Here is a 23,374-nt window from a genome sequence, read left to right as displayed (position 1 = left end):
GAAGTTTGCTAGAGAGCATTTGGATGATCCAGAAGAGGATTGGGAGAATGTCATATGGTCAGATGAAACCAAAATATAACTTTTTGGTAAAAACTCAACTTGTTGTGTTTGGAGGGGAAAGAATGCTGAGTTGCATCCAAAGAACACCATACCTACTGTGAAGCATGGGGGTGGAAACATCATGCTTTGGGGCTGTTTTTCTGCAAAGGGACCAGGACGACTGATCTGTGTAAACGAAAGAATGAATGGGGCCATGTATCGTGAGATTTTGAGTGAAAACCTCCTTCCATCAGCAAAGGCATTGAAGATGAAACGTGGCTGGGTCTTTCAGCATGACAATGATCCCAAACACACAGCACGGGCAACGAAGCACTGGCTTCGTAAGAAGCATTTCAAGGTCCTGGAGTGGCCTAGCCAGTCTCCAGATCTCAACCCCATCGAAAATCTTTGGAGGGAGTTGAAAGTCCGTGTTGCCCAGCGACAGCCCCAAAACATTACTGCTCTAGAGGAGATCTGCATGGAAGAATGGGTCAAAATACCAGCAACAGTGTATGAAAACCTTGTGAAGACTTACAGAAAACGTTTGACCTCTGTCATTGCCAACAAAGGGTATATAACAAAGTATTGAGATGAAATTTTGTTATTGACCAAATACTTATTTTCCACCATAATTTGTAAATAAATTCTTTAAAAATCCTTCAATGATTTTCTGGATTTTTTTTTCCTCATTTTGTCTCATAGTTGAGGTATACCTATGATTAAAATTACAGGCCTCTCATCTTTTTAAGTGGGAGAACTTGCACAATTGGTGGCTGACTAAATACTTTTTTTGCCCCACTGTATTTGTTATATTTGTGTTTTATTCATTATTTTAAGTTTTTCATTTATATGATTTATTCATTTGCTATAATTGTAATGGATAGTTTAATGCATTTATTGTTTCTCTGTCTATTTTTATAATACATCTTTTTTTGTTCATTAATTTAAATGTGTCATAATACAGAGTAATTACCTAATTAAGTACTTAGTAGTAGCCGTTGAACTTGCATGAAACTAAATGTGCTTACCATGTAACTAAGTTATGGAACAGCCTGTACTTACAGTTTGTAATTATGTAGATGTAATAGGCAGCTACTGTTACAAATATGTAACAGGCCGAGTCTGTTACAGAGCTACTTGTACACTTAAGTACAATCTTGATATACTTTATTTTAAGTAGTTTATGCCTGTGTAATATTATGTAATTGTAATGTAATTAGAAATGTATTGCATGTATTTTAGCTGTGTACTGGTGGGTTAAATCAAACTAAGGTGCAGCTAGATTTGGTGTACAGTATAGATACACATTAAGTACACTTAAGTACAATCTTGATACACTTTATTTTAAGTTGTTGTGCTACTCTCCTATTCTTAAAATAGGAGGGTTGCCCCTGAAGCGGCTGCTGTTTCCCTGTCTTGGCTTTCATGGAGCTCATGGAACAGAGCCATACCGCCAAATGTAACTTTAGTAAATATGCCAATAAAAGTTGACTTAAAGGCTTGTCTATGGTATTTCTTTTTGACTTAAGAGGTCCTGACTGAAATGTATTTAAGCTGTGTACTGGTGGGTTAAATCAAACTAAGGTGCAGCTGGATATGGTGTACAGTATAGATACACATGAAGTACACTTAAGTACAATATTGATACACTTTATTTTAAGTGGCTTATGTCCGTTTACTTACATTTATAATTATGTTGTATAAAATCTGCAACACATATGTAACAATATTTTGGTTACATAAGTAGCTGTGTAACAGACTCGGTCTGTTATATATGTGTAACAGTAGCTGCCTATTACATCTACATAATTACAAACTGTACGTACAGGCTGTTCCATAACTTAGTTACATGGTAAGTACATATTGTTTCATGTAAGTACAACGGCTACTACTAAGTACTTAACTAAGTAATTACTCTGTATTATGGACACCTTAAAATAAAGTGTTACCTGCTTTTCATACTTTTCTGTGCCTTGACAGTGTTAATTACTTGGCAGTCAATGGGACAGTCACAAGCCTCTCGGTTTTCATCCAAAATATCTTAAATTGTGTTCCGAAGATGAACAAAGCTTTTACTGGTTTGGAACGACATTGGGGTAAGTGATTAATTACAATATTTTCGTTTTGGGGTGGAGTAACCCTTTAAAGTGAAATAGGCATTGTATTACTTTTCCTTGTTTAACAGGGCTCACAGTAGATTTGTGAATTCTTTAAAGTGAATAGGCATTATTTGATTGAGTTTGCTTTTTAATAAAGAGGCTAATATCAATTGTAAGTACTTTCGTGCAGCTGTAGCAGCAGTATGCATAGCTATATAGATCGCAAGTTTAGTGAATTCTAATAGCAGCAGCACGCATAGCAAATTCATATGCAGTGTTAGAAATATTAGCAGCAGTCTGCATGACAATCCAATTATCATTGTTGCTAATATAGCAGCGGCAGCAGAAAGTACATTTAGTTGCATGAAATTTCAGTGATAAGATAATGCTTGGATGGTAGTGAACTTTTTAGGTGAAATAGGCATTTTATTACTTTGATATTCAATTCAACAGGGTTTATAGAACTCTTCAAATCGAATTAAGCATTAATTGGTTGTGTTTGGATATTAATAAAGGGGCAGTATCAATTCTAAGTACTTTTGTGCAGCAGTATGCATAGCTATTCAGATCGCAATGTTAGCAAATTTTATAGCATACATAGCAAATTCAAATTCAAGGTTAGAAATAATATTAGCAGCAGCATGCATATCAAGTCATATTATTATTGTTGCTAATATAGCAGCGGCAGCAGAAAGAGCTTTAGTTACATGAAATTTTAGTGATAACTCATGGATAAAGGAAATGGGTGGGTAATAAGTTATTACTTATTATTTATTACTTTGCTTATTCAACAGGGCTTACAGCAGGTTTCGTGCAGTAGCAGTAGATTATGCTTAGCAAAGCTGGATCAGCTTGCACAGTAAATTCCTACTACAACATTGTGAATATCATTAACAGCAACAGCATGAACTTCAAATCAGTATTGAAATGTTAGTGAATATTATTAATAGTAGCAGTAGCAGAAGTTTTGTTGCGTTGGCCGTATCGCACTGCATACATTGTGAACAGCTTTACCTATCGTAGACACCGTGTTAGGGTACAATAGGCATTCACCTAGCTATAGCTTATATTAAGGCTGCTCGATTATGGCAAAAATCATAATCACGATTATTTTGGTCAATATTGTAATCACAATTATTTAACACGATTATGAATGGGCCATATGACTAAAACTTTATATGAGTGACTTATTTAAATATAGTGATATACTGTATATTAAATATTTATTTTCTGTAAATAAGGTTGCTATGACATCTATATTTTAGAGACCTGATAAATTTCACAATTCTCAATACCACAGCAGAGTATTAGGGTAAATGATATTAGTGACAAACAAACAAAAAATTCCTTAAAATTATTGAAAATAATTAAACTGTCACTTATAAAAAAGCAAAGGACAATTGCAATAGAATAAAATGATACAAATGGAACAAACTGTGCTTTAAGGTTTTTTTATGCAAGTCTCAAGTATTCAGTTAACAAAAATTAATAATCAAATGTAAAATAAAATAGCATAGCATAGAGTCACGTGACGTGTCCATGAACCTAGTCACACTTGAGTAGAGCTCCGTACATTTGGCCCCTTTTTGCAGATTTTTTTCATTTTATTTTAAGTTTTATTCATTAATAATACTTTCCCTGATGGCATACAATCGGAAACAGCAGGAGTTGTCACCGTCAGCTTCTCCGATTAAGAAGAAATCCAAGCTTTGCGGACATTCTAAGAACCGAGTTGACGGCGATGCGGAACCAGTTCGCTTCTCACATGTCAGTTGTTCAGTCGCTATGCTCTAAATTGGATCTTCTTACAGGGGAGATGAGAACAAAAGAAAGTTAAAATTTTAGGATTTTGAAATTGTATTGGGTGCAGATACGAATTCTGTAATGTTGCATATCCTAGATTGATCTGGTCCAAAGGAATCACACTCTAAAGCTTTTTTTTTTTTTTTTTTCCTGAATATGAATCTGTCATCTTCTCCTAAGTGTAATCTCTGTTCGCAAGGATCTTTAGGCATGTTTTCGCAATTTTTTTTTTTTTTTTTTGACTGCCCCTCTCTCTCACCTTTTTGGTCTCAGCTCTCACAGGACCTGTTATATTTGTTGAGTCCTGAGATATGTTTGACTCCGCGCCAATTTTTCATGAATGACTTTTGGGACTTTACCTTGTCCGTCCAATAAAGATGTTTACTGTTAGCTGCTCACACAGCAGCAAAACAAAAATTGTTAGTCAACCGTAAGAGTCCTCCTCACACAATGGACAGACGAACCTGGACTGTGTATTTGTTGGACATTATCTCGATGGAACTCTCAACTTCTCATATGCATGGATCTAGTATGGAAACTGTGGGTTTATGGCATTCAGCTTTTGATGTTGTCATCTTTTCTAGAATCCTTGTAAAAAATATTTTATTGAGGGTGTGTGTTCTAAATTTACACAGTTGTTTTTTTTTTTGTTTTGTTTTTTTTTTTTTTTACTGTTGTTCCCAGAGGAAAATTTGGTCCCACTTTATAGTAGGTGGCCTTAACTGCTGTGTACTTACATTTAAATTAATCATTTGATACAATGCACTTATTGTGTTCATACATGTTTTTACATTGTACTTATATTTTTAAAAATACCTATATGTAATTACATGTATAATTACACTGTTGACCCATTTCTTACACCTTAACCCACCCTTAAACCTACCCATACCACCAAACCTGTCCCTAACCTTACCCGTATCCCACCTCAATAGCAGCAAAAGTGTTTTGCAAAACAATATGACCACAATAAGTACATTCTACTTATTTTTTGATGTAAGTACATAGTAGTTAATGCCACCTAATATAAAGTGTGACTGAAAATTTTATACAAATTTGTTAACAATAAAAAAAAGCATAGTCTTCACTGTAAGAACATTCTTTATTTCTTATTAAAGCTACAAAAGTTCTTAACTCAAGATACTGTGATTCTGAATTTGTCTTTTGTTGTTTGATTAACATACTAAAGCACATGTAAAGCAGTTGATTATGATTTTAACTTTAAGGTAGTATCTGCTATTCCTATCATGTCCGTTGATAACAGTCTCTTTCGTGCAGATGCTGATAGATGAACAGGACGATGACCTATCATCCAGAAACAACAAAGGAGGAGGATCATCAGCCACACCAGACTCTGCGGATGAAGGAGATAAAGAGGAATGATGGGGTTTCAGAAGCGAAACATGGAAGGTAGATTCAATATAGTATTGTGAAGGGAGATTTAACCGGCATTTGACTGCATTAATTTGTTTCTGGATAGTGAATGGACCAATGTAACTGGCAGCCAAAGTTGGATGCCAGTGGACAGTACAAGGGTGTATCTGCTCTCCTGATATTGGCCTGGCTCTTGAGATGCCAAACTGCTCATCGAAGGTGGATGTGAGTTGAGTCCCAAACCTTCTCGCTCTCCCAGAACCAGTGGTCCTTAGCTGGAACCTGAGACCCCTCAACTGACCAGGGAAACAGGGGCACTTGAAAGCTGAGTACACACTTGAATGAGGTCCAGTCCAGTGGTGGGATACACTCTATGAGCATGAAAAGTGACTTCCAAACTCATGAAGCAAACTGGGGACAATAGTCAATCACTATGTCTCAAAGGCAGTGGTAAGTCCTGTCATAAGAACCAGACGGCAAGCCAATGTGAACAGTGAAAAACAAAACCCATCTTGCCTGATGGGGATTTAGCCATCAAACCTCTCTTACAGTAGGTACACCAGATTACGGTGTTAGTTATGACAAGAAACAGATGTTTGGATCCCTCCGACCACTGGCACCATTCTTCAAGGGCAAGTGTAATAATGAGCAGCTCCCGATTGCCAGTGTCATAGTTCTGCTATGCCAGGGACAACATGCTTTAGAAGAAGGCACACGGATGGAGTCTGGGTGAATTCCCCTCAATTATTCAGCTATACAGACTGTTAACTCACTCTGAACAGGTAATCTGTCTCTTTTTTTAAAATGTCTATAAAATGTAACTTTCAAATTGTAACTAGTTCCTCTTCAGGAACTTGAGCTGAATCCGAAAATGCTAGGGGAATGCCTCCAGCGTGAGCGGCTCTGAATATCGTGTGCAATGTATCCACTGGATGGGCGAGACGTCACAAACGGGGTGACGTAATGACCAGCTGGTATAAAAGCACGTGCAGTGAAACCTTTTTGTCACTCAGCAAGCGCTCTGTGTGTGTATTGTCTATTCAATCTGTTGTGAATCTTATTTGGTGTTGTCATTTCCATAAGCTCCATAAAATGTCTAAGAGACATTGTAAGGGTGAGAGCAGCGCGAAGTACAAGCTGTGTGTTCCTCCCTGCAAGCATTACATCACTGCAGGTGACACACACAGCTTGTGTGCGTTCTGCTTGGGAGTGGAGCATGCACAGTCGAGGGCGCAGAGCAGTACACGTGCTCTGCTCCCGGAAGGCTCTTTTCGATGAGAGAGGAGCCTTCATCAGCGTCGGGTCTCAGATCAGGTCCGAGGACTGGTTTGTCATGATCGATCTAAAAGATGCATATTTCCACTTCCGCATTTAGTCACTGCCATATCACCCTGCAGCCCAAGACTGGTTACCCACTGAAGCTAAGCAGCGTTGAGCCTGGTCAGTACCTGGATGGGAGACCTCCTGGGAAAACTAGGTGGCTGTTGGAAGAGGTGTTAGTGAGACCACCAGGGGGTGCTCACCCTGTGGTCTATGTGGGTCCTAATGCCCCAGTATAGTGACAGGGACACTATACTGGCAAAAAGCACTGTCTTTCGGATGAGACGTTCAACCGAGGTCCTGACTCTCTGTGGTCATTAAAAATCCCATGGCACTTCTCATAAAGAGTAGGGGTGTAACCCCGGTGTCCTGGCCAGATTCCCTCCACTGGCCCTTATCAATCATGGCCTCCTAATAATCCCCATCCACTTGATTGGCTCTATGACTCTCTCTCCTCTCCACCTGTAGATGGTGTGTGGTGAGTGCACTGGCGCCGTTGTCCTGTGGCTGCCGTCGCATCATCCAAGTGGATGCTGCACACTGGTGGTGGTTGAGGAGAGACCCCCCCACATGACTGTAAAGCGCTTTGGGTGTACAGCAATACACAATAAAGCGCTATATAAATGCATCATTCATTCATTCATTCATTCATATTTCCATGTCTCCATCCTTCCCACTCACAGGAAGTTCCTGAGGTTTGCTTTCGGGGGCGAAGTTTACCAATATCGGGTTCTTCCCTTTGGCCTAGCATTCTCACCCCGCACCTTCACGAAGTGTGTGGATGCTGCGTTAGCTCCGTTGTGGCTGCAAGGCATCTGCATACTCAGTTACATTGACGATTGGTTGATTTTAGCTCAATCAGAGCAGATGGCGGTTCCACATCGAAATGTCGTTCTCGCTCGTGGAAGTGCTGGGGTTAAGACTGAACGCCAAGAAAAGTGTGCTTTCTCCGGCTCAGAGAACCACTTATCTGGGCGTGGTGTGGGATTCGACCACGATGCAGGCACGCATGTCACCTGCTCGGATCGAGTCGATCCTCACTGCAGTCACAAGAGTGAGAGAAAGCTGGTCACTCACTTTAAAGCAGTTTCAGAGACTGCTAGGTCTGATGGCAGCTGCATCCAATGTGATACCTCTTGGCCTGCTGTACATGAGACCCCTACAGTGGTGGCTCAAGATCAGGGGGTTTTCCCTGATGGGAAACCCGCGTCGCATGATCAAGGTCACGCGGTGGTGCCTACGTGCCTTAGACATGTGGAGACAACCCTGGTTCTTGTCTCAGGGCCCAGTGCTGGGAGCTCCTTGTCACCGCATAACGCTAGCGACGGACGTGTCCCTCACCGGTTGGGGTGCGGTCATGAGTGGCCACCCTGCCCGCAGTCTGTGGAGTGGTCGCCATCTCACTTGGCATATCAATTGTCTGGAGATGCTGGCCGTTTCGAGCTCTGAAACACTTTCTCCCTGACAAGCAGGCCCGTCTCTCTGCAGGGTTGGCAATTTCGGCCTACCACACCTCTCTTGGTGGGCAGTCAGTGGGCAGAAACCCCAGGTGCGCTGAGGCTAAGGACCCCAGTACAGTCTCATATTCCTCCTTGGGAACTGGCTGTGGTGCTCGAAGCTCTCTGTACCCCGTCCGTGATGTCTCGCCCATCCATTGGATAGATTGCACACAATATTCAGAGCCGCTCACGCTGGAGGCATTCTCCTAGCGTTTTCGGACGCAGCGTCTCGTTCCTTCGAGGAACCTGGGTAACATACGTAACCTAAGGCATTTTCTGCCAATCAAGTATTTTTCATGTCTTCCACATTGTTATAGTTAAAGCTATCCCATGACTTTTAACCATTTTAACTTTGTGAAGGGCTCACATACTGCCCATTTATAATAGCTAATTTTTGGCCTTCATAAATAGGATTGTTTTTATTTAAATAAATGGAAGAGATGTAGGAATTTCATATATAGAAACTATCCCACAATGAGCTATCAAATCAACTATCTAAAGATTCCCCAACAAAATTCATCACGAGGACTAAAACTAATCACACTATCACATGACGTCAATATTCTGACTGGTTTCCTGTCAGTGCCACTCTACTCAGAATGGTGATAATGACTAAATTAATCAGGAAAGCAACAAAGGTCTCTTTGTATCAAGAAGCACCTCGTGATCAGGCAATGTATGGATCAGTGTACCCAACAGGAAAACAAGGATTAAATTAACTGACGCCCTCAGGACATCAGGATCTATACAATGCGTCCCATGACTCTCCTTTTTTCCTTTCTTCATTTCTTTCCTTTTTCAGACAAAGAAAAGTTTCAAATAAACGATTTCAAAAGGACAATCATTTAAGGTGTTGGAGCAATATACTTACTAATAATTTTGTTCTATGCCATTTTATGTGTGATGTGTTTTATTTTTATACTTTAACTTGTAACCGTTTGTTTAGCAGAGAACATTTAAACATGCGTATGAACTAAGTGATGTTTAGTCTTGAAAGGAAGATTATTTTAAATGCAGGATGTTGAAATGAATGCCAAGTGCACATTATATACAGTGTTCATAAGATTACATTATGAACATTACGGCCAATTCAATCAAATCAACCCGAGTTTTTAAGACTCGATTCCCTAAAAGCTAAAATGAGAGCTAATAAAATCCTTACAGAGACAAACTCGTTTGTGTATTTCTACCATAATAATGGACTTGAGGGCATTATAGAGGATTGTGAAGATAAGGATGGTGACGAGTCTGCTTACAGACAGGAGGTTAAAGAGCTGGCTGTCTGGTGCAGTCACAACAACCTGGAGCTCAACACACTCAAAACAGTGGAGATGATCATGGACTTCAGGAGGAACCCCCCTGCATGCTCCCCACTCACCATCATGGACAGCACTGTGGCTGCAGTGGATCCATCATCTCCCAGGACCTGAAGTGGGACACTCACATCGACTCCATTGTAAAAAAGGCCCAACAAAGGTTGTACTTCCTTTGCCAGCTGAGGAAGTTTAACCTGCCACAGGAGCTGCTGAAACAGTTCTACTCAGCCATCATCGAGTCTGTTCTGTGCACATCGATAACTGTCTGGTTTGGCTCAGCTACAAAATCAGACACCAGAAGATTGCAGAGAACCGTTTGGACTGCCGAGAGGATTATTGGTGCTCCCCTGCCCACCCTTCAAGAACTGTATACATCCAGAGTGAGGAAAAGGGCTCAGAAAATCACTCTGGATCCCTCACATCCAAGTTATCCCCTTTTTGAACTTTTGCCATCTGGCCGGCGCTACAGAGCCCCGAATACCAGGATAGCCAGGCACAAGAACAGTTTCTTCCCCCAGTTAATCTACCTTATGAACAGTTAAATGTTCCCCACATTATGCAATAAAAAATGTGCAATAACCTTATATTTATCTATCTATTATAGCACAACTGTACATACTATTTATTTATTTTACAATTTATTTTTGTCTATTTTGTCGTTCGCCTTTCGTTACACCTACGTCATACGCTCGACTGCCTTGTCATGAACACGCCTGCTTGAGAGACAGGAAGCTGCACATTTCAGTTTATAAAATTTTAAGAATCGAAATTTTTCTTAAACTAACACATTGTTTCGCTTCAGAAGTCCTTTATTAACACCCTGGAGCCATGTGGAGTATTTTTGTGATGGTTGAATACTTTTTTTCCGGATTCAGAAACAGGGGCACCATTCATTATACAGATTGAAACAGACAGGACAATATGGAATATAACTCCGAATGTGTTCATCTGAAAGAGGAATGTCAGACACAATGAAAGAGTAAATCTTTGGCTAATTTAAATTTTTGGGTAAACTATCCCTTTAAGAGTGTAAGATCTGTAATTAATTATTAAATAATCTATTTTCCAAATGCATATGCATTATATTATATTATGTAAGGAATAATTGACGACGGGCCATTGAATTATTAGAAAAATAATGCACACCTGAGGTGGTGATGCGACAACGGCGCTGTTCACCTCGGGTGTGCATTATTTTTCTAATAATTCAACGGACCAAAGTCAATTATTCCGCTTATACTACGGTTGCCACACCTCAAGACATCGATCAGATGATATATTTCTAGGCATTCGTCTGACTTTCTACTTAAATCGCTATTGTGAGTAGGATTATTTCTTCCACATCTCATCCAACGCCTCCGTTGCTAATTCCAAAATGTCATTTTAAACCTATCAACGGAGCTTTGAGCCGTTGATAGCAGACTAATGCAGTTAATGCATTTAATAAGTTTTGAGAGAGAGAGAGAGAGAGAGAGAGAGATTAATGTTACCTCTGTGAGTCTGTGCGTCTCTCAATAGTGTTCAGCAGCAATGTCTTTAGTTATAGTCAGGGCTGGAAATGGGGGGGACGCGGGGGGACGGAGTCTCGGGTGTTGAATTTCGAGGGGGGACAGTGTTTCATTTCCAACTGGTTAGGTTTATTTGGAAATTAAAGTGATTTCTATATTTTATCCATTCAAATGACTACGAAAGCGATCCCAGTTCTGCATATAAACGTAGCGCTGTGTTTATGGTTCGCTGCGCAATGCCGTCTTTTGCCATAATACCTGCAGACTGCAGTCAATAGAAATACTTTCGCACAGACCGTGAAAGCAGACTGCAGTTGTTGTCATTCATTGTAACAAACAAAGTGTAGAGACGATGTAAATAATATATTCAGTGTGCAGTGTAGAGAGCTTCATTCATTAAAATGGAAGTTTGATAGCGATGAACTGAGGGTATAACAGCTTTTTAATGATTATTGAGAGAATGTGAAATTGAATTCATAAAACAGTTTATACATTTTTGCTTTTATACAAAAGTTAATATTAAGTGACTATTTTGCTCTATTTTGTCAACAAAAATATAATTAAAAAACAAAGTCACAGCTGAGCCTCTGCACAAGTCTTTGACACAGCGCTGTTTCATTTATGAATGAATCTTTGCTTTTGAACAAATCTAGTGAGTCAATGATTCAATGACCCATTCATAAAGAGAGTCGTTTGCTTCGTTCCTAAATGAATCAACCATTGAATGAATTAATGAGTCATTTAATTCATTGAAATTGCTATATTTAAAACATTAATCTCATAACATTGTTATTATGAGATGCATTAATGCCACCTCTGAGCCTTGTCAAAAATTTCTTAAATTCTGTAAATATTCCTTAATGCCACATTTGTGGTCTTCTGTGCCATGCAAAGATGAATTGTTGATGCTGATTTCATTTGACTGGAAACTTATTCTTCCTGATTGTTATTGTAATCACATTATTTTAACTGATTTTATTGTTTAGTTCAAATTTTTGGCACAAAAGATGACATACATATAATAAAGTTAGAAAAATGGCATTACAAAGGTTTTAAAAAAAAACTTTAAGGAGACAAATATCAATAGGAAGGTTAATTGCTGGGTCATTCCTGGGATTCAGTAATATTTCAGTCCCCCAGAGTTTCTAAAGTGGTGGTTCACCAAAATGAATTGTTAGAAGCTTTTCACAAAACTTTGGAATGCCCGTTATAATTAATAAAAATTATTATTGCATTTTTATATTTTTAGCATAAAATAATATCTATCTTGAACCAAGCATTTTGTAATGTCCCTGAGTTTGTACTTAGAAAATTATTAACAAAATGTGCAATAGTGTCTGTGATTTTTGGCAACAATGTAAGCATTTACTTGTGTTCCTTTCTTGTAAAAAATATTTTTCTAAAAAAATGCAAAATATTTGATTAAAAAAAAACAGACTTTAAAGTTATGTCTCTCAGTCTGAACTCAACCCCGTCACACTAACCATTCTACTCCCATGATACCGGCAATTTAGTCTCCACACATATGTGACATCATTCAGTTCTCTTTTATAGTGGTGCAGAAAATGATTAGTAGTATCATACTTTTTATTCATATTTTTGAGGCATGTTATAGTCAGGGAGGGTACTGTCCAGCTTAACAACTCAACCCCGTCATATAAAATTATGATGGAAAATTATTACTTTTTCAACATTTTATTTGAATTCATGAGTATATACAATGTTTTTATTTTATTTTTGTTTTTTTTATTGCTGCCATATATGGTCTACTCTCCTATGCTACATGAGCAGCAGTGGCCATTTTGTGTGAAAAACCACAACCCCCTCACACTCAACCCCATCAAATATATGTATTTATCATTGTTACAGGGTTGAGTTATTTGCTTCATTTATTAATCATTTTAATGAAAACATATAAAATAGCCATGGTTTCAGTAAATATATATACTCCAAAATCATGACAACTCATATTTTTGTTTTAAATAGAATTTTTAACGTAATATGTTCACAAGCATCATACATCAGAAATTGCGCCCACATTTGCAGCAGAAAGACAATGTTGGCCATGCAGATATGTTGACCCAGAAACAAGGGGACAATATGAGAGAGAAAGAAAATCAAAAATTTAAATTTAAGGCAATGTATCCCTTCAAATGTGTTACAGTCTTCAACCCCATCACAGCTTGTCACATTAATATTTTTAGAAAAATATAGGGAAGACAATTAAGAACAAAATTATTTCTTGCTGATTTACCATCTGACATGTTAAGGGCTAAAACAATAAAATGGTGGTTTTGGTTAAAATTTTAAATAAAAAATATTTTGTACAAAAATAAAGAGACTGTATACACACAATTTGTGTATTTTTAGCTTCAGTCCTATACAAATGTGAAAATAATGATAAATGTTACATTTGTTATCATTAAATTGTTATCAGGGACACAAGAGCAGTAGGTAGATGTTTGTTTTATAACGATTTCTGTGTAAAATCCTTTTTAAACCAATCCTGTTACGGGGTTGAGAAAAAAAAAGAAAAGCTGAAAAAAAAAAAAACTGAAAATAATAAAAGGTATTTAATGCCCGAGGTTGGAAAATATGATATTTTGAATATGATATATTAAAATATGATGAATATTTTTTGGAGGTTTGATATGTGCCTAATGATGTGGGGTATTTAGAAGTTGAATCACATGTAGTTGAAAACCATGTACAGGGTGCTGGTCATATAATTAGAATAGCATTAAAAAGTTTATTTATTTCACTAATTCCATTCAAAAAATGAAACGTGTATATTATATTCATTCATTACACACAGACTGATATATTTCAAATGTTTATTTCTTTTAATTTTGATGATTAGAGCTTACAGCTCATGAAAGTCAAAAATCAGTATCTCAAAATATTAGAATATTACTTAAGACCAATACAAAGAAAGGATTTTTAGAAATCTTGGCCAACTGAAAAGTATGAAAATGAAAAGTATGAGCATGTACAGCACTCAATACTTAGTTGGGGCTCCTTTTGCCTGAATTACTGCAGCAATGCGGCGTGGCATGGAGTCAATCAGTCTGTGGCACTGCTCAGGTGTTATGAGAGCCCAGGTTGCTCTGATAGTGGCCTTCAGCTCATCTGCATTGTTGGGTCTGGTGTCTCTCATCTTCCTCTTGACAATACCCCACAGATTCTCTATGGGGTTCAGGTCAGGCGAGTTTGCTGGCCAATCAAGCACAGTAACACTATGGTCATTGAACCAGCTTTTGGTACCTTTGGCAGTGTGGGCAGGTGCCAAGTCCTGCTGGAAAATAAAATCTGCATCTCCATAAAGCTTGTCAACAGAAGGAAGCATGAAGTGCTCTAAAATTTCCTGGTAGATGGCTGCGTTGACTGTGGACATCAGAAAACACAGTGGACCAACACCAGCAGATGACATGGCAGCCCAAATCATCACTGACTGTGGAAACTTCACACTGGACTTCAAGCAACATGGATTCTGTGCCTCCGCACTCTTCCTTCAGACTCTGGGACCTTGATTTCCAAATGAAATGTAAAATTTACTTTCATCTGAAAAGAGGACTTTGGACCACTGAGCAACAGTCCAGTTCTTTTTCTCCACAGCCCAGGTAAGATGCTTCTGACGTTGTCTCTGGTTCAGAAGTGGCTTGGTAGCCCTTTTCCTGAAGACGTCTGAGCGTGGTGACTCTTGATGCACTGACTCCAGCTTCAGTTCTCTCCTTGTGAAGCTCTCACAAGTGTTTGAATCGGCTTTGCTTGACTGTATTCTCAAGCTTGCGGTCATCCCTGTTGCTTGTGCACCTTTTCGTACCCAAATTCTTCCTTCCAGTCAACTTTGCATTTAATATGCTTTGATACAGCACTCTGTAAACAGCCACACCTTTCAGCAATGACCTTCTGTGACTTACCCTCTTTGTGGAGGGTGTCAATGTTCATCTTCTGGATCATTGCCAAGTCAGCAGTCTTCCCCATTATTGTGGTTTCAAAGAACAAGAGATACCCACAATTTATACTGTAGGGATGGTCAATTATTCAAACTCAAATGTAAATATTCTAATATTTTGAGATACTGATTTTTGACTTTCATGAGCTGAAAGCTCTAATCATCAAAATTAAAAGAAATACACATTTGAAATATATCAGTCTGTGTGTAATGAATGAATATAATATACAAGTTTCACTTTTTGAATGGAACTAGTGAAATAAATCAACTTTTTGATGATATTCTAATTATATGACCAGCACCTGTATATTCCAAGTTGAAATGTTACCAAATCCCAGGAATGACCTTTATTTAAGAGAAAATAAATATAAGCATTGAGTCCTCAAGAATGTAATATTAACACCCGCTTCGGATGTTATCACTCTGTTGAGCGTTATCAGTGGATATCAAGTCATAGATATGGGCCAGAAGAGGTCTGCTGCGCCTACTGGTAGGCTCAGAAGTCTGTTATCATTGATTTACATGGTTAATCCCCACACGCATGTATGAAGGTGAAGTTACCACTGGAGTACCAGCAGGGGTGATCGTTTCCCCATTGCCAACAACTGCACACGGACCAAAGACCAGCGAAATAGCGCATTAAAAGATGGATTTAGATGACTTCAGGACACATATACAGGTACCGTCTCATAAAATACTCCATGTTCCGTGTTTATGAATGAAGTTATTCATTTAAAATTTGCCTATGGTGGGAAAGGGATCATGTAAAAAGTCCACACATTTACCTTATTGTTACCATAGTAACTGTCGCTCGACCATGTATTCGATGCACAGTAACGACAAAATATACCATGCTTCTCCCACCTTATCCGTAGTTTTACTGTGGTATAGTTAAAGCACAATAACTTACATATTTACTATGAGTTTACCTCAGTAACCGTAGTTTTACTGTGGTATTTGTAGTTAAAGCACTATAACCTCAATATGTACTATGTGTTTACCTCAGTAACCATAGTTTTACTGTGGTATTTGTATTTAAAGCACAATAATTTACATATTTACTATGAGTTTACCTCAGTAACCGTAGTTTTACTGTGGTATTAGTAGTTAAAGCACAATAACCTCAATATGTACTATGAGTTTACCTCAGTAACCGTAGTTTTACTGTGGCATTTGTAGTTAAAGCACAATAACCTCAATACTTACTATGAGCTTACCTCAGTAACTGTAGTTTTACTGTGGAATTTGAAGTTAAATCACAATAACCTCTATTCTTACTATGGGTTTACTACAGTAACCGTAGTTTTACTGTGGCATTTGTAGTTAAAGCACAATAACCTCAATACTTACTATGAGTTTACCTCATAACCATAGTTTTATTAAATGTTTTACAGTATACTATTTGTAAAGAACAGTAACCACAACGTTTTCCATGCCTTTAATATGTTTTTGTGAAGTAATTGTAATTCAATATTTTTTGTCTTGCAGTTACGTCAGATCACATACTCTGGCAGCTCTTTTAAGAAGCCATCTCTTGTAAAGGTTCTCTCTCTCTCTCTCTCTCTCTCTCTCTCTCTCAGCTTTTCCTTTCCTATTTTTCCAAACTGTAATCCGTAATTCATTTACACATATTTTGCTTGCTCTCTTTCTGTGGTTCATCATGGCATATTTTTAAAACATAGCATCAAATTTTGACCAATTCTTTCAGAAAGCTGCTGGAATTAACAGGGAACTTGAACTCAGTTGTCAATGCTAATCTTGAAGAAGCTGTCAAGGAGGCTGAACAAGTCCCTCAAAGGTTCAGCCCTTTACAGGTTTTGTTGAACACTTTTAGTAATAACCGATTTGCTTTAATGAACACATCTTTATATTATGTGTTGATAATATCTGTCCTTATATCTGTATAATTTTGGAGCACCTTGACTATTTGTACAGCATTTGATGTTTCTTTAACTTTGGTTTACATACCCCACGGCCCCGTCAGGAAGAACCCTCAACAAAGTGTCATGTTGAAGGAGTAATAATTGATACAATTTACTAAATCAGCAAATTCATATGATATTGTACAAACGTACTCATACAAAATTCTACAACTTTTACTCCTACTGCTGTCATTGGCCTTTGCCTCAACTCTCATGCAGACTGTGCCCATTGTAAGTAGTCAGAGTGTTTATATCATAAAGTTTTTATTAAGTCCATTGTATTCTTTATTAACCTTTACAAATTGGCAGTTACAGTATGTTGCCTGTTATTTTTTATTGTCAATGTTTTTATTGTTCCATCATGTGATAAATTATTTTTCTTCCTGTCTGGCAGGATTTTTCACAGATTACTTAGTCCTTCTCCATCAGCTCTCCACAATATCAGCCCTTCCAAAAGCTTCCACATCTCTCTCTCTCTCTCTCTCTCTCTCGTGTGGCACTTCTGCTCTCAGCCCTTTACTGCCAACTTCCAGTCTTAGCATGTCTACTTGTTTTAATTTCTACTTTACAGTCAACACTCCCATCTCTCACTCCTGTCACTATACACATACATACATACATACATACATATATATATATATATATATATATATATATATATATATAGTGACGAGAGGAGCCAACGACAGACACAGTAGGTGTGGCGTCAGGCCTCGGAGAGGCTTTTATTAAACAAAATCAATAAAATAAAGTGTCCAGGGGAAGAAGTGTCCAAACGAAATGGGGGATCTGGTGTCCTCGTCGTGCTGCGGGGCTCGTGAAGGAGGGCAGTGTTTACAGCCATTTGAAATGTTAATTTTATTTGCTCTTCCAGGGGACTCTACTGGGCCCCTGAGGATGGAAGGGCAGTAAAAAATACACACATCTATTCTCAATATCACAACAAATTGTGCTGAGTCAAATTTTTTAGATTGTCTTTTCAAAAACTTGTCAATATGTAAGTTGCAAGTCATAGTTATCTTAGAATAAGAATAGACCCCAAAAAATACACATCAGTGCTTATTTGGAATGTGCTCCATTTATTTCACTGTATCAGGAATAAGAATACAGTGTTGACAGTAAACAAAGACACCAATTTAAGCCAATACATACTGTGACACTTTATTGTACAATTACACAATGCCAATGTATCATTCAGTAAGACAAGGTACAGACAGTGTGTGGTTTATGGTGCAAAAGCCATACAATTATTTGCAATGCAAATAATCACTATAAAATACCTAATTAGTATCTCTCGGTCAAAAATGTCTCATCTTTGTCCTCTTCAAGTGTTAAACATGAGCAATGTGCATGCTCGTCTTGCTTATAATACAGTATAGGATTCATGTTGATTTTTCCCTGGTGCATCAGCCTCAGTTGTGCATGAAGTGCCTGTAGCAATATAGTCCATGCAGTCTCTTCTAATGCATCTTTCAGCATTCCCTTCATAATGGAGTAATTAATATGACCAAATGTTCACGTCTTTAAACAATCGTAGTAATTATATGTATTGTTTACAAAATTAAATGGTGTATTTACCAAACACCGTCCCTACAGAATATTCACCATATATCACCATCAATCCAACACCATGTGGAATACTTTACAGGAGAATACAGCATAAAGATAGCATATAAAGACATATCACATTGAAGAGAAATAAAAATGAGTTATTTAAAACCATATTATTTCTAATCAGATGAAGCCACCCAAATGCATGCATGGTGAAATGTCCTGAGCATCATAGAATCACATTCATTTTCCTGCTCATCATCAGAGCTCTCCTGGTTTTCTTCCTCTTGCTTGCTTGTCCATGTCCCTATCATAATCTACTTTTGAACATGATTACATGATTACATCCTCTTCTGGCCCATATCTATGACCTGATATCCACTGATAACGTTTATTCAATAGAGTGATAACATCCGAAGCTATGGAAGCAGAATAATGACGATAGTTTTTGAAACATAAAGCATGCTGAATTCCACAAATCGAAAAAAAGGATGCATTGCAATTAACAGTGCTTGCATTTTAATGCCTTGTATTTCCAGGGCTTGCATTTTTAGGTCCTTCAATTTAACATAGTTGTTTATTTAAGCTGTGAATATTTCAGTTCAAAATATTTCACACACATTTTCATAATTAAAAATTCAATAATTCATATTCACCTTCCAGAATTCACTTCCAAAATATTCAATCTGTTTAAAAATACGATGTATAATATTTGACAGGCAAATTTCAGTCATTTTATTTCATTTTCCAAATTCACTGCCACAAATTTAGTGGTTAAAATTCGGCAGAAAATTCAGCATTGCACATCCGGGAACCGCAGGAATAGCAGTAGAGCACCGATGCATGATCTCCAGCTGCTGTCAGCCGCTCACCAGCAGGTGGCGCATGCGGCTGTTGATGAAGGCCATATGTGGATCAAGTCACTCATTTACAAAAACTGATTTGCAGAAATGGAGCTAGCGCTAGAAGTTTTGATTATCGGGGCCAGTATAAACATGTGGAAACGCTGATTGTGTGTATGTTTAATTCAACATTTTCGCTGTTTCCCGTAGCCTACATATAAGCAGCTTTCTCTACCACAAAGGAGATTATAATGCTCTTTTACCCAACGCTGAAGTACAGAACTAACATTACATCTGAGGAAGACATATATTGCTTTCGGTTGCTTAGTTTCTGTAACTTTGTATCATGGCTTGTGTGACGCTGTGCTGTAATACTGGGGTTCCCCTCACATCACACTCCAGGATTCCCCAACGACGCGTAACGCTCCTCAGTGAACTAATACAGTGATATAAGACCTCAGATCTCAGAATACACTTTATTGATGATTATGCAAACTATATACGGGCATGCAAATGAGGTCAGAAGAAAGCAACGTGCTGCATTTTCGTTGCTTTCCCTTACCACTGATCTAGTCGACAGTCCTACAAAGATATCAATACCACGATTAGTTTTAACAGTAAGCAATCACTTTATATCAACATAAAAAAGGAGTTCAAGACCGCCTAGGTGTATTTGTGCAGCAAATGTAAACCTGAGAAAGCATTGTCGCGCTATCGCACCCAAGGGGCCGTCTGACAATTCCACCAACTGGGTTAAAACGTCCAATGTATTTAAATTAAAATGACTTTTAACATTTAAAATAACACAGTCAAACTGTAAAGCTTGTATTGCTCATAGTGATTTACTACAGATGAGATTTTGCCAATATATATACTGTATGTACAGTACACAATTATTTACATATAAAAGATCCCTGGAAAGTTTTTTTTTTTTTCATGTTCCAGTGGTTGTAGTACATTGCTGGATACAAAACAACGGTGTGCTCGTTATTATTGATGTTGGTAATTGTTGGTAAAAAAAACTACAGTAATTCACCAAAAGGGTTTTTCATGTTCCACAGGTTGTAGTACATTGTGAAATTTTGCCAATATCTCCCTTACTGTATGTACAATTCACTTTTTTTCATTTTTAAAACAAAAACAAAAAACCTGTAAGACCTCAAAAGGAATTGTTCATTTCCCAAAGGTTGTAGTATAAAATATTCATGTACTTTATGTACATTAAGGGAGGTATTAGCAAAATTTGACCTATAGTAAGTGAGTCTAGTCACTAGGAATGTACTACAAACTTTTGGAACACAAAACCATCCCCCAAAAACCTTTGTGAATTAATTTCTTAAGAATAATTATATACTGTATGTACAATGAGGAAGATATTGTCAAAATTTCAACAGTAGTAAGTCAGTCTGGTCACTAGTAACATACAACATTTGGAACACGAAAAAATCTCATTTTGGTGACTTAAAAATTCTTAAAAATATTTGTGTAGTGTACATACTTAGGGAAATTATTGGCAATATATATTTAGTCAGTTTGAGTAAATTATTAATTTACTGTAAACATTAATTTGAATAAATTATTTGAATTTAATAATTACATTTAAATAATTTAGTAAATTATTACTTCGTTTTGTTCTGTGAGGTAAATTTGCAGACGGTCCCTAAAGCAGCCTAGGCGAATATGCAGTGAATATCAAACCTAAAACCTATATATCGCGCTTGGTTTTCTATGGGAGAAAAAATGGTTTGGTGAAACTTGCTAGTTGTAGGCTCATCTGCTTAAATGTACATAATATACAGTAAAATATTTTATTAATTAGATGCTGAATTTAATCATTTATTATTACGGAGGCAAACCGTGTTAAGTCTTTTCTTTATGGGAAATGTTTAATGTGCAGTTTTGCACGTTCCGTAACTTGTGTTCATATCTGCTTCTGTTTGCATCATCAGTAATATCTGAGTTTGGTCTTTTAATAAGGCTTGTTTGAGATGAGCAAAATCTGCGCAGCACCGATCACCGGTGATCACCGCGAGATGCATGCCAGTTAGAAAAGTGTCTGAGTTTTTTTTTTTTTTTTTTTTTATTAAACATATAACATTCACAGGGGATACAGTCAAAGCAATAAAATACATACACAACCAGAATACAAAACAGTAAATACCTCGATAATAGCAATAACAAAAAAGAAATATAAAGAGAAAAACAAATAAATAATAGTTGCCATAAACATCTTTTAAAATAAATAAAACAAAATAAAAAGTGTCCGAGTTACGTCCGCCTAGTTGTCATGTCATGCTGACGTGTGCCAAAAAACTCTCGCGACGGCGAGGTGGCTGTGTCGGATTGAGCAGTCGCGCACAGTTGCTCTTCACCGACTGCGCTGATCAAAAGCACGATGGGAAGCGACTGACTAACGACACAGCTTAACGCTCATTGGTTCAGACAACTGTGATGCTGCGTTCTCTGCTAAAATGTTGTTTTTTTTTTAATCTGATTTCATATGATTGTGTATTTAAATTATGCTTGAATATTCCCAAACACTATGACAGTGCGATCTCTGAGTGAGATATGTGATTGTTGTCATATTTCTATAAAAATCTAAAATACATGTTTGTATTAAAGTAGAATAGATGTTAAATACGCCTTTCGTATGGGATTAAATAGGAAGCACTTTGAGTGTCCTGTTCATCATATTTATATTCATATAAAAGCAACAGAACTGAAATTATATCACATTTATTAGCAGAACAGCACATGAGTGAGAATAACGTGATATCCGCCTTTGATCTCGTATAGTCTATCTGTTCCACTTCAAGAGGTCAGAACTGTCCATCTTGACTGCGCTTATTTCACTCCTCCCCACACTGTAGCCACCTACTCTTGCCTACATTTAAGGCGAGGCGCTTCTCAAACAAGCCTAATAGCTGTGTTAGTGCACTACTGAGCCGCGTAATGTGTTTTCTTTAACCGATTTCTGAGGGAAACAGCATGAAACCTTGCGCGTTCGTTCATATTCTACATCTGCTTAACTGTCCATTTAGTTTGCATAATCATCAATAAAGTGTATTCTGAGATCTGAGGTCTTATATCACTGTATTAGTTCACTGAGGTGCGTTATGGGTCGTTGGGGAATCCTGGAGTGTGATGTGAGGGGAACCCCAGTATTACAGCACAGCTTCACACAAGCCATGATACAAAGTTACAGAAATAAGCAACTGAAAGCAATATATGTCTTCCTCAGATGTAATGTTAGTTCTGTACTTCAGCGTTGGGTAAAAGAGCATTATAATCTCCTTTGTGGTAGAGAAAGCTGCTTATATGTAGGCTACGGGAAACATTGTTGAATTAAACATACACACAATCAGCGTTTCCACATGTTTATACTGGCCCCGATAATCAAAACTTCTAGCGCTAGCACCATTTCTGCAAATCAGTTTTTGTAAATGAGTGACTTGATCCACATATGGCCTTCATCAACAGCCGCATGCGCCACCTGCTGGTGAGCGGCTGACAGCAGCTGGAGATCATGCATCGGTGCTCTACTGCTATTCCTGCGGTTCCCGGATGTGCAACGCTGAATTTTCTGCCGAATTTTAACCACTAAATTTGTGGCAGTGAATTTGGAAAGTGAAATAAAATGACTGAAATTTGCCTGTCGAATATTATACATCGTATTTTTAAACAGATTGAATATTTTGGAAGTGAATTCTGGAAGGTGAATATGAATTATTGAATTTTTAATTATGAAAATGTGTGTGAAATATTTTGAATTGAAATATTCACAGCTTAAATAAACAACTATGTTAAAGCTCAGGACCTAAAAATGCAAGCCCTGGAAATACAAGGCATTAAAATGCAAGCACTGTTAATTGCAATGCATCTTTTTTATCGATTTGTGGAATTCAGCATGCTTTATGTTTCAAAAACTATTGTCATTATTCTGCTTCCATACGAAGCGGGTGATATTAAAAACTAACTGCAAACATTTTTTCAAAGTAATATGTGCAAATTCACACACAACGTATCTTTAATTTGGCCAGAATTGCAGGTGCTTGTCTAAATATACAAGAAGGTTTAGAGAAAATATTAAATAAGTTGTTAATAAATGTTATTATAGATTATAAAGTGTCTTATAATTAAATACAT

The sequence above is a fragment of the Onychostoma macrolepis genome, chromosome 24 (genome assembly GCF_012432095.1).
Source record: "Onychostoma macrolepis isolate SWU-2019 chromosome 24, ASM1243209v1, whole genome shotgun sequence".
Lineage (NCBI taxonomy): Eukaryota > Metazoa > Chordata > Actinopteri > Cypriniformes > Cyprinidae > Onychostoma > Onychostoma macrolepis.
This window is presented reverse-complemented; position numbering follows the sequence as displayed.